Source organism: Nomascus leucogenys, chromosome 2 (assembly GCF_006542625.1).
Source record: "Nomascus leucogenys isolate Asia chromosome 2, Asia_NLE_v1, whole genome shotgun sequence".
Taxonomy (NCBI): domain Eukaryota; kingdom Metazoa; phylum Chordata; class Mammalia; order Primates; family Hylobatidae; genus Nomascus; species Nomascus leucogenys.
This window is the reverse complement of record NC_044382.1, coordinates 93,377,495-93,390,415: the sequence shown is the minus strand read 5'-3', so window position 1 is coordinate 93,390,415 and position 12,921 is coordinate 93,377,495. Positions and strand designations below refer to the sequence as shown.

General features: G+C 36.0%; 1 long non-coding RNA gene across 1 annotated transcript in view; it reads right to left on the bottom strand.

Moving 5' to 3' along the window:
- Positions 1–4,952, bottom strand: part of LOC115831749 — a 45,117-nt gene extending 40,165 nt beyond the window's left edge. The window contains exon 1 of the long non-coding RNA XR_004027242.1: positions 4,884–4,952. This is a non-coding gene — a long non-coding RNA (uncharacterized LOC115831749). The remainder of the gene's footprint in view (positions 1–4,883) is intronic.
- Between the last annotated feature and the right edge of the window lie 7,969 nt (positions 4,953–12,921).

Sequence of the window (12,921 nt, the reverse complement as noted above, 5' to 3'; positions counted from 1 at the left end):
ACTATCCCTCACAACACGCTTCTGACACCAGCTGTATGGGATTTCTCCCCAGCAGCAAACAAGCAATCAATTCTGCAGAGGAATTTGCAGCTGGGCATCCTTCAATTCAATCCTGACACAGATCACAGTGGATAAAGGCTCTGTCCCAGAAGGGTGTCCCCCACTTCCAGTGCCAATCACAAGCCCCAGGTTCTTTTAACTGTGCTTCTGACAATAAGCTATAAAGTGGGGTCCCCATAACTTCCTCTTCAGATTCAAATAACTTGCTACAGCAGCTAACAGAATTCAAGGAAACACATTTACTGGTTTATTATAAAGGATATTACAATGGATACAGATGAAGGAATGCGTAGGGTGAGGTATGAGGGAAGGGGTGCAGAGTTTTCATGTTCTCCCCATTCAAGCCACCTTCCAGGGACCTCCATGTGTTCAGTTATCCAGAAACTCATCTAAACTCTTATCATTCGGCTTTTATGAAGGCTTCATTATGTAGGCATGATTGATTAAATTATAGGCCATTGGTGATCAATTTAACCTTCAGCCTTTCTCCTCTCCTGGGAGGTTGGGAGTTGGGCCTAAAAGCCCTAAACCTCTAATCCTATCTTGGTCTTTCTGGTGATCAATCCCCAGCCCCATCCCAAGGCTACCTAGGGGCTGCCAGCCATCAGTCGACTCATTTACAAAAGACACTTAGTACTTTGAAGATTTCAAAGATTTTAGGAGTTGTGTGCCAGGAAACAGGAACAAAGACCAAATATATATTTCATAATATCACTGTGTGGGTTATAAACTTGTACATGGTAATAAGCACTACGATTTAATAAAACCATAAATAAAAGCAGCCTGACCTGTAGATGCAATTTTCTCTGCCTTGGAATTCTAGAACATTACCTATTCTGATGAAATACAGCTCACTTTATTTTAATTGAATGAAACTTCCTAGTTGGAAACATTTCTCTGACAGTTATTCTTTTGAAGCCCCAGTATCATTTTGAGTTAACTTAAAGATGTGTCCTAGAAAGAAGAAACAATAAGACAAGGACAATAAAGAATTAGGAATGTGTAGTAATAAGGAAACAGGCCAAAAAAAACCCCTTACTGTTCAAATGTATTAACAATTATTGGGCTGGGGAAAAAATATATATATATATTACAATTTAGAAAGGAATGTAATTATAACAAATTCTACCTATTTTATTACCTTGAGGGATGAACAGAGCTTCAACATAAAAAGATGCTTGTGTCCTTATATTTCCTCTATAAATCTATCCAGAGGTCTCGAGGTAACAGAAAAGTTGACAGATCTGGTCTTATTTCCAGCCTTCAATCAAGAACTAAAGGCAACTTCACTAAATTTAAAGTGACACCTAAAGAAGGTTAAACAGACCTTAAATATCAGTGTGCACATTAGTAAGTATCAATTGTGGAGGAAAACTTCTACAGGAGCACTAAAGAAAACAACTGAATAAGACAAATAGCTCAGGCTCAGTGGAAACCTATTACACTGAACACTAGCTTCATTTAACTATCAAGTATTATTTGGCTACCATTAGTATATATAAACAAAGATAACGCTGTAACTTATACCATATTAAAGCCCTGTTCTCATATTTTTCATAAGTAGCTGTGTAAAACTAAAGCCACTTTTTGGAAGATTTTTACATTTCAGTTTGTTAAAAAGAAGATTTAAGATTTGTACGTAGATGCTGGTAGCAGTTTTGCCATTTACTAGCTGTGTAGCATATAGACATTTATTTAAATTCTGTGGCTTTCTGGTTTCTGCCTCTGTACAATGAGGTTGGATTAGAACCATATGGTGTATTCAGTTCTTTCTATTAAAAATACAAAAATAAGTGCATAATTAGATCTTCATTGAGGAAGTAGAAGTGCTCATCATTGTATTAAATTACACATTGATACTATTCAACTGATAAAATTCTTTTTCAAAACATGTGGTAGTCTATTTTGCAAAACATGTGGTAGTCTATTTTGCATTGCTTATAAAGGAATGTCCGGGACTGAGTAATTTTAAGGAAAATATATTTATTTGGCTCATAGTCTTGTAGGCTATACAAGAAGCATGGTGCCAGTATCTGCTCCGCCTCTGGTAAGGCCCAAGAGAGAAGCAGGGAGGTCCCAGACTCTTTTTAACAACTAGATCTTGCCTGAACTCATTACCACAAGGAGGACACGAAGCTATTCATGAGGGATCCACTCCCATGAACGCAACACTTCCCACCAGGTCCCATCTCCAACATTAGGGAATCATATTTCAACGTAAGATTTGGAGGGGACAAAAATCCAAACTACATCACATGTTAATTGGTGATTTAAAAAAAGCTAATGGATTATTTATTGGCTTATGTACTGGTATTTAAAATATAATATTCTCCAATTACTTTATTTGCCCACTAATAGCATACTTCATTTATCCATGCACTTAACCAATTTCTGTGCTCTAGGTAATTGTCCTATGCTTGGGCATGTGGTGGTGTTCTCTGCTACCTAGAGCCCAGAATCTGGTGGGAGAAGCAAAGAGTAAGTAAAAACAGAAACACGTAGTTACACATAGTAAATAATTAGAAGAAAAGAACAAGGTGTTTTGAGAGGTAATAATAAAAAATCTACTTTAGATTTGAAGATGAGGGAAGAAAATGAGAAAACACTTTCAGGCAGCCTAACTGCAGATATGAATTCTTTCCCAAGATGAGAAAATGGTTGTTGTGTTTGAGGAAGTGAAATAATATAACAGTTTAAGAATGATGGAGAAACAGACAGGATGAGTGACAGACAAAGGTTGCATAATACTGAGTATTATAAGCTTCCTTAAGGAATAAGTATACTACTTAAGGGCAGCTGACAACCATTAAAAGGTTTATAAGCCTGGGAGTAATGGAAAAGGATGTACATTTTACAAAGATGACTATGAACATTGGTAAAGGTTAGATAATGGAGTGGGCAATAGCAAAGGTTGTAGACTATTCTAGAGGTTTAGGAAAGAGACTTTGTGTCGGTGGTATGGAAGAAGACAGAAGATAATATTACCAATACTTAGGAGGTGATTATGCATTTCTAGTTAAATCGATCTCCCCAGTTGTGGGGTTTTGTTTAGTTTTAGATTGGTTTGTTTTTACCAGAATTATTAAGTTTATGGGTCCATGCATGAAAAAAGTGGACAGCAGAAGATATTTGTAAGAGTGTGATTATTATGGATCAAGAAATATCATCAGGGCAAGAAAGGCAATAAAGACAGATGGGAATTGACAAAGGGGCAAAGGGCATTATTTAGCCTGTGAACTGAAAGGATGCAATAATGTAATTATTTAGACATGGTGCATCACCACTTAATGTGCAAGTCACCAAATGGTAAGAGGAATGAAGAGAAACTTAAAAATTGAGGCATGAATCAATCACTGGATAAACGAATGTGGCATGGCACTTATATCACAATTACATCATTTCTGAGCTCAGCTGTGTGTCTTACTGATACGTGAACAATTAATAGAAATGTCTCTTACTCAAGAGGTAAGCTTAAGACTTATTCTTTTAATAACATTGGAATGTGATTTATATGAATTTTACTATAACATCATGTTACTAAAAAGCTGTCAAAATCAGTGTTAATGCAGAATTAGCCCAGAATTTTAATAATATCTCTCCAACAACCTTTTAAATTGAACAAGTGGTTAGCAATGTAACTGGCTTGCCATTTTTTTAAAAAAAATTTGCCTGATTATTTAAAGGAACTAACTTACGAAGTTTGAAAATATGATGAGATGACATAATGTATGTGAGAAAAACCTGTCATTCAGATAATTAAGTTCCAAAGGGCATAAAGCTTTATTCAATAATCAAAATATGCTGAAGTCTGTAAATTTAAATGCACAAAAGTTAGTGCATGCAAAATTAATTCTTCTACCCATGAGCCACCAACTCTTAAATATAAACAATATGTAACAATTATCTTTACCACATTTTTTACTCCACACACATGCTTACCTTTCAAATTTAAATATGCATTTATGTACTATGATTTAAAAGAAGTATATAACAGTATATTAGTTGTCAGGTGGTTATTTAAAATTCATCATCGAAAATGTAAAAGAAAAGATTATGCTGAATGTGAGACTATACTTACATTAGAATTATTTTAAATTCAAGATAAAAACGATGTTTGACTGTCTCCTATACACTAGATTTCATGCAAATATTAGTGAGTAAAAACATGTATTTGTCTTCAAGAAACAAATCTATTCAAGACTTTTTTAACCTAACTTTTAAAATTTCTTTTACTGATTTAGCATTTTAAAATTTTCAACAATATAATCTTGTGATGTTTTTTATCACTGGTTGTACTTAACTCTTTGCCAAAGCTATGCTATTATCATCAAAATTATTTGAAATATAAATATTTGATTGAAATATTTTAACTCTATTTTAACAGTAGTGACTATTTTAACAGTAGTGACTCTATTTTAAATGGCACGGTTTTACTCTCATAGCAAGGATACAAAGTATTATATTTAATTGTTCTATTTTAAAGTATATTTAAAATTTTTCAGATGTTCTGTTTAAAAGTATATTTAAAATTTTTCAGATGTTCTATTTAAAAGTATATTTAAAATTTTTATGAGCATTTGATAACATTTCAGTAGACAGAAACCCTTATTCAAGTCTCACTCCTTAACTATCTTTCTATTTTCAGCTATGACAGATACTGCTCCTCTTTCATTATCTAGTCCTTCCTTTTTCATAGGAATAGAATACCTTAGTTGTTATCTTGAAGACCACAGTCCTCCAAACCCCTTGGAGCTCAACATGCCTATGTACTATGGTCTGGACAATGAGTTATAAGGAAAGCAAAGTATTAAGCACTGACTTACAGAATCCATTCTCAAAAAACAGCAAGCATACACCAATATTCTTGCTTGTTCTGCCCTTCTACCCTGTTGCTTGAAACAGAGATGCTGTCATTTGTGAACTGAGGTTAAGGTCATACCATGGAACAATAGGGTGCCTGAGTCCCTGACACTATGGTGCAATCTGTAAGCCCTAAAACTGCATATTTGACTTTTAACTGAGGGAAAGAAGAATGGCTTTGTTTATGCTCCTCTTACACTGGTTTTTTTTTCCTTTTATAAAATTTCATTAAAATTTTAACATGGTATTTGGAAAATATGAAAGCAATTAAAAATCATATATCTCAAAATAATTTTTAAAATGCTTTTTAAAGATATTTAACTGTTCTAATCCTAAATGAAAGAAAGTAATCCTAAATCAATACTGTTTTCCCTCCCATTTAGAAAAACCCATGAAACTCTATTGAATTTTCTTACAAGCATACTTAAAGGATCAACAGTCAGTCTAAAATTTTAATTCTTTCCTATTAAAATTCCTGTAGATAGATGTTCTGTTAGTTTACAGCCCAACTTTGTTGGAAATAATCTGAAGAAAAACAAATCAAAACATAGAGAAGGCTCAGTCTCTATTTAGAATTTTCTGGATTCAAAAGTCTTTCAAAGTATATCACTTACTTTCATCATTTAACTTCATGGCTCTTAATGATATCATATATTTTTTAAAATGGTGCTTCTGTTATTTTCTGCAAAATGTCATTCTGCATAAACTTTACTGTAAAATAGACTCATCACTATTTCTCCTTCTCTCCATTACATTGTTTATCCTGTTTTTATAAATTACTTTATCTTAAAAAAATCCATTTGAAAAACTGTAACTTGTGATATCCTATTTTCTAAAACCACTATTTTAAATCTAGTCATTCAGTCTTGTTCTTTATCTGGAATTTTGTTTCCCCATTTCCTTAAATGATGTAAACTTTGGGGATTGGTTGATGATTCTTCTACTGTCATTCAGTATTACAAAAAGAAAACTGATATTGGCACACATATTCCAAATACAGCTTTTAATAATACCTGTGTGATAGCTCCCTCTCACTATTTTTAATCTTTTATATTCTAAAGATTTAGAACCAATCCTTAAATAGTAAGAAAGTTAGAAAATAATTGAATACAGAATCAATCATATTCAGGACACCGTGAATGCAAATACTTCATAATCCAGTTTTACAGTTTAATGGACATTGTTTAGCATGGCACCTCTCAGATCTGATATATCTTGTTGTGCTTAAAATTTGCCTTACACTTTCATTTAAAGTTACCTTATTCTCTACTTACCACATGTATAAAATATTCTATTTTTCTCTTAATGTTTTACTAACTGATAATTTTCACTATCAGTAGTGGATCTTTTTATAACTTACCCTATGTCCCCCAAAATATATCAGTAATACAATGATTAGATTAGGAAACCTGGCATCTTTTTAAAAGACACGCTTTCTTTTTTTTTCTTTTTAATTTTATTATATTATATTTTGCCATGCACAGTTTAGCCTAATATAAACCAATTTAAAGCAAAAATGCCTTCCCTGCTGTCATCATCTCACTCACCCACATTAGCACTGTTGTTCTGATTAAAGATGGTATGTATTCTTTCACAATATTGTCGAGTAACTCTGCAAAATAAACCACAAAGCCGCATTTTTATTTTTAAACAGAGTGAACCAGGAAAAGTTCACTTCTTTTAAAGTTTAGTTATTTTGTCTATTCATTGAGGTTTTCTTGCCTGGTGGCTTTCTTCCTGTAGCATCTAGCATCCACCTCTCTTGATTAAGAACTTTCCAAACAATAGCAGGATGCTCTGAGATAAATGCCAAATCACCGTGGATTTATTCATGTTGTAACAGAATATCTCAAGCCAAAACTACTTTGGATTTTAAGGGCTTGCTATAAAATGTTGGCCAAATGAACCCTGGACAGGTGGATTGCTGAGTTTTTCAAGCCTGTTTTAAAGGGTTTGATCTCAGTCCTTATCTGCATTGGGCTAGAATACACTAGGTTCCTTTGAAATTCACAGGACTTTAATTAGGCTTCAGGCCCCTACATTTTAAAAAATAAAGTGCTAAATAAAGTGCTAAATATAATGGTGTCTTGATTATTAGATTAGAAACATTATAAAGCAGGTGAAAATTAAATTTAATATCAAGGCATTGAATGTATGCAATTCTCACTGGAGAGCATAGAAGCAAGAGCCTTCACTGCAAGAAGACTGTTTCATGTGCCTTTAAATTTGAAAATTCCTATAAATTGAATGAGAATGCCAGGAGAATGCATCTGTTTAGCAACTTGCAGTTTGGGGAATATTCTTTAAGAATGCTACATTAGCATCAAAATGGCAACGTGCAGATTGGAAGGATATTATAATGGTTTACAAAGTCTCACCCTCCTTCACTTAACAATATGAAGACCATGCCAGAGCAATCTGGGTTGGAAGTTGTTGGATGTCTATGTTCTGGTATTACTCCTGCTGATTGTGAAGCAAAAATAAATAAAGAAAAAGAGGAGAAAAAGAGCTTCTCTGTATACGCCCTCCAGCTGAAGGCAACAGCAAACTTGACAAGTCAAAGAGATACCATTGAATTACGAGTGTTCAAAGCCCACTTAATAAGTAACTGGGATTAGCGCTCTCTTTTAGGAATGCTGCCTTGAGTTTAGGATCTATTTGCGGAAGAGAAATGAAAAATAACAGAAGCGGCTCAGTAAATGATAAAGAAATAGAAAATAAGAAAAAAGCCTAGAGCTCAAGTCGGGGAAGTTGGCGTAAGCCTAAAGTATAAGTTCCTTTTCATATGCAGTGAAATGTGTAAAAGCCATTTCTCAATGTCTCTACGTATAAAATGTACCAATGTTATGCCAAGCTATACATTTATAATCAAAGGTAAATGCCATGATAACATGATGCTCTTGAGGCATATTGCACTTTGCATAGGAGCAAAACATCATTAATTTACAACACTGTTTAATAAATTAAATTTGCCTGAAAGATTGGGCATCTACAAATGCATTTGTTCTTTCCCCACATCGGTCCATTTTTTCCACAGGGAGCAAAGATTTGCTAATTGTGTCATGAACGTAATGGAATCTCGAGGGCACCTTCATAAGAATATGACTTGCTTTCCGTCAACCTTTTGACCCTGTTCCCAGTACACTTGGTTTTAATCATAATGTGCTTCCATCCAGAAGACTCTGGGTCATTCCCAACAGAATAGGTAAAAGCACTCTTACTACTTGGAGGGCAGGCTACACTGGAACATTTTAAATAATCATAACTCATATTTTAATGGGGATTTACAGTTAACAACATGCTATCGTTAGCATTATCTCATTTGATTATAGGCTGGTTCGCCACTGTGTGTCTTGCATTTAATAGGAACTCAGGAAGTATTTGTGGATTGATTAACTATATAATCTTCTTGCTAATGCAAGCAGTGACATGTTCAGTAATGCTGGTTACATCATTACCTCAGCTGTCTGGTCCATCATGATAATTTCCACAGGGAAACTGCTTCTGTGAACAAACACTACTACAGCCTTATGGAAAAAGTGGGAAGGTTTATCCAGACAATTAGATAAGGGTGTGACTTTGTATGTTGTGCAAAGACAAAAGCTGCTGCTTTGTTTACCTGGTGTACCAAATTCTATACCACAGCCACTCGGAAGCCATGGCTTGTCCCATTAATATCCCAGTCACAGTGATTTGTTCTTACAACATTTTTCATCATGCTAAGCAATACTTCAGTGTGCTTTGGCATCAGATTGCTTTTGGGTTTTGTTCCATAATGTTTTCATTAAATGTGTATGCTAAAAGAGGAATGAGTCAGGGAATAGAAATTACCATTGGAAAATTGTAGCCAGGCAAGCCTCATAAATAATGCTTTGTTTTTGCTGCTGATGTCAATCCAGGCTTGCCTTTCAATGCCTATCTTTGTTATTCTGAATGCTGTAGCTGGTAGCACTAGAGCTAGCACTCACTCTCCCTTTTTGTAAGAAAACACAGATAGAAAGATTGTTGATGAAACCATTACTGACGATCAAAAATTTGTTTTGTCACAGAAAAAAAAAATCTCAGGATATAAATAAATGCAAAATAGAGCAAAGTATAAGTTTATTTACTTTTTCATAACAAAATAAAACAAAACAAAAATAAATAGACGAAAAGGGAAAATAGAATGTTAAACCAAGTGGAATGTTTGTCTCACAAAATGCAGTAAATAAGAGGTATTTGTTTTTAAATGGCTATATATATATATATATATATATAGCTATGTATATATATATATGTATATTTTGAGATAGCATCTCGCTCTATCACCCAGGCTGGAGGGTAGTGGCACAATCTTGGCTCACTGCAACCTCCACCTCCCAGGCTAAAGCCATCATCTCACCTCAGCCTCCTGAGTAGCTAAGAATACAGGTGTGCACCACCATGCCTGCCTAATTTTTGTATTTTTTGTAGAGAAGGGGTTTCATCATGTTGCCCAGTCTTGTCTCAAACTTTTGGGCTCAAGAGAGCTGCCCGCCTTGGCCTCCCAAATTGCTGGGATTACAGGAATTAGACACCACATCCGGTGCTAAAATACATTATTGAGAACCAAAGTCCTTTAAAAAGTCCTTTGAACAATTTTAAGATGCATATATATACATATTTTTATTTTTAGAGAGAGGGTCTTCTACTGTTGCTCAGACTGGATTGCAGTGGCATGATCATGCCTCAGTATAGTCTTGAAATCCTGGGCTCAAGCGATCCTCCTGCATCAGCCTCCTAAGTAGCTGGGACTATAGGCACATGCCACTGTGCTCAGCTAGAGACGCATACTTTCATATAAAACAATCTCACAAGAAATATGGGTGAATACATTAAATGACATATGCTTAGTCTTCAGGTGCTTGCACTATGACAGTTAACCATGAGTTTGGGAAAGGCTCATTAGTCCCTCATAGTAGACATTATTAAGGTGACCTCTCATTGAGTCATCCTTGTGTGATCCCTTAACCTAGAGAGCAGGAGAAACCTGTGACGGGCTTCACGACAATAGAATGTGGCAAAAAAAAATTAAAAAGATGCCTATTTGTTACATAAGAAGGTTAATTTTATGTGTCAACTTGACTGGGCTAAGAAATGCTTAGATAGCTAATAAAATGTAATTTCTGCATGTGTCCGTGAGGATGTTTCTGGAAAAGATTAACATTTGAATCAGTAGACTGAGTAAAAAAGACTCTCAGCAATGTAGGAAGGCATCATAAAATCTGTTCAGGGCATTAATAGAATAAAAATGGTGGAGGAAGCATAAATTCTTTCTTCCTTCTTGAGCTGTGACATCTATCTTCTCCTGCCATTTGCCATGGAAGCTCCTTATTCTTGGGCCTTTGGACTCTGAGATTTACACCAGTAATCCTGGTGTCCCTCCCTTCCTACACTACTGGCTTTCCTGGTTCTCTCACTTGAAGAGGGCATACTGTGTGATTTCTTGGCCTTCAAAATCATGTGAGTCAATTTCCATAATAAATTTCCCATAGTCTCTCTCTCTCTCTCTCAGTGTGTGTGTGTGTGTGTGTGTGGTGTGTGTGTGGTGTATTTTTATATATCTCCTGTTTGTTCTGTTTCTGTAGAGAATCTGGACTAATAACACAGTTTTAAAAGACTACAGGGAGAGATTCCCTAGATGGTTTTAAAGAAGCAAGCACATGTGTTGGGAACTGCCTGTCGAGAAGACTTCATGGCAGGGAACTCCACATAGCTTCTAGGACCTGAGGAGGCCTATAGCCTATAGTCAGCAAGAAGCTAGAACCCTAAGTCATTCAGCCATAAGAAACAAGCTTTGCCAATAACCTAAATGAGTTTGAAAACAGATTCTTCCCTTGTGATGCCTCCACATAAGAACACAGCCTGGTTGAAATATTGATTGCAGCAGCCTCTGTGACTCTGAGCACAGTACTCAGCTAACCTATGCTGGAACTCAGACCACAGAAACTGTGAGATAAAAAAAATATGGGTCCTTTTAAGCCCCTAATTGTGTGGCAATTTTCTAAGTGGCAATAGAAAATTAATATTCCCCGTGTGATTATTAGAGTAGGTGGTCAGGCAGACATGTGCAGGGCAGGAGAGGCCCCTCCCCACCACCAGGAACTTTAGGTGACCATCAGGTGATGGTCAGGTGGTTGTTAACTGTGTCTCTAAATAATAATTGGTGGCAGTCAGCACTAAGGAAAGGCAACGGATAAAAACACCTGAAACTGGTGATCAGAGCTTCCTGATAAGATCTCAGAAGCTGAGTAAGTGGGCTCAAGCGTGGGGCCTTAGAGGCAAAATTGTGGAGTTTAAGTGGTATATGACTTTCTAGAGACATTTGACTGGTAAGGGAAGAATGCCTCAAGTGAGCATGCATACACCTCCAGTAAACACACTACACATGTGGCCCCTTCCAAGTGCTGGCAGGCCACTGCGCATGTGAACAGCCCACGCCAAGGGAAGAATCAGGGGAGGATTAAACGCAGACCCTGGAAGAATGCCAACATATAAAACCCCAAGTCAAGAATCAAACCTCGTACTTGATCTCTCAAGTCATCTGATTGGCTCTCTTTCAAGTGTACTTTACTTCCTTTTATTTCCCGCTCTAAAGCTTTTTAATAAACTTTCCCTTCTGCTCTAAAACTTGCCTCAGTCTCTCACTCAGTCTTAGGCCCCTCAGTCAAATTCTTTCTTCTGAGGAGTCAAGAATTGAGGTTGCTGCAGACCCATGTGGATTTGCCACTGCTATTAATAACATGATCAAATTGGACAGAATGACAACATTTGTAGTACCTATGTAGCACTGCTACCACAGAGCAGTAGACTTTAGAGAATGGCCTTTCCAGAACTGGTTGACTTTCTGCAGAGTAAAATAAATGGTAGTACCATTTTAAGATTAAAGAAGATAAATTTTAAAAAGTAGAATTACTTATGATTTTCAGCAAAATGAGGGTGAAGTATTTGGAGTTATAAATATATATTGTAAATATATTAAATGATAATTATATAAGGCTATTTGAAAACTTAAATCAATATAGAAATTATTAAATGTATACTATTGGAAAGGAGAAAATAATATGAATTACTGGATGTTTAAAAATCTTTATTGAGTAAAATTTAAAGTAGTAGAATCTTAAGACTGGTTACAGATGCATAATAACTAAAGAACAATTGAATTATCTTCAGTGTGCATTGTCTATGAAAGGGTTGGAAAAACTCACTAAGCAAGTGTTCCACGTTTTCATAAAGTATAGATAATAAGAATTTTGCAATGAATTTTCACGAAGCAGAATTTGGTTGGACACAAGGGAAAGCCCCACTGGAAACAATATTTGCTAAAAATTATAGAGCTACTGAAAAAGATGAAGAACTGCTGTTTGTTGGATGAAAGAATGAACTAGTTGCCATCTATACTAGGCAATACATAAATCTATTTCTTCAGCTCCTTCAGTGACTGGGGCACCCCATGGCTTCTCCACTGGAAGTGCTGCCCATAGACTCTGGAGCAGAGGTGGAGGCTGGTTGTGAGTACGGGTTCTGGTGCTGTAGGTTGGGGCCAACTCTGTGGAATTGCCAAGGGCTGAAGTTGAACAGGTTCTCCTAAGGCTGGAGACCAGCCAAAGCTGGGAACATGGGGAAAGCAGGCCAAAATGGAGTGCTTATCTCGACCACCCTCGAAGTGGGAGAGTTCTAATTGGTGGTCCCTATCTAGTATGGTGTGATACTATTGGGCAGGGGCTATGATGCCAATGCTTGGAGGGCATTGGGCTTCCTGAGCCTCATGTCCATTGGATCACAATAAAAATATCTTACTGCTATGGCCCCTCACAAGAAAAATCATCTTAGTTTTACTTTCAAAACATTTTGATGACAAATTCCAAAGCATATATAGAGAAAATGCTTTGCTTTGAAGACCTGAAAATGCAGACTGACTTATTAAGGACAATCTTTCTGTTTGGGGACTTCTGCATTACTCTCTCTGTTGAGAACACTCAT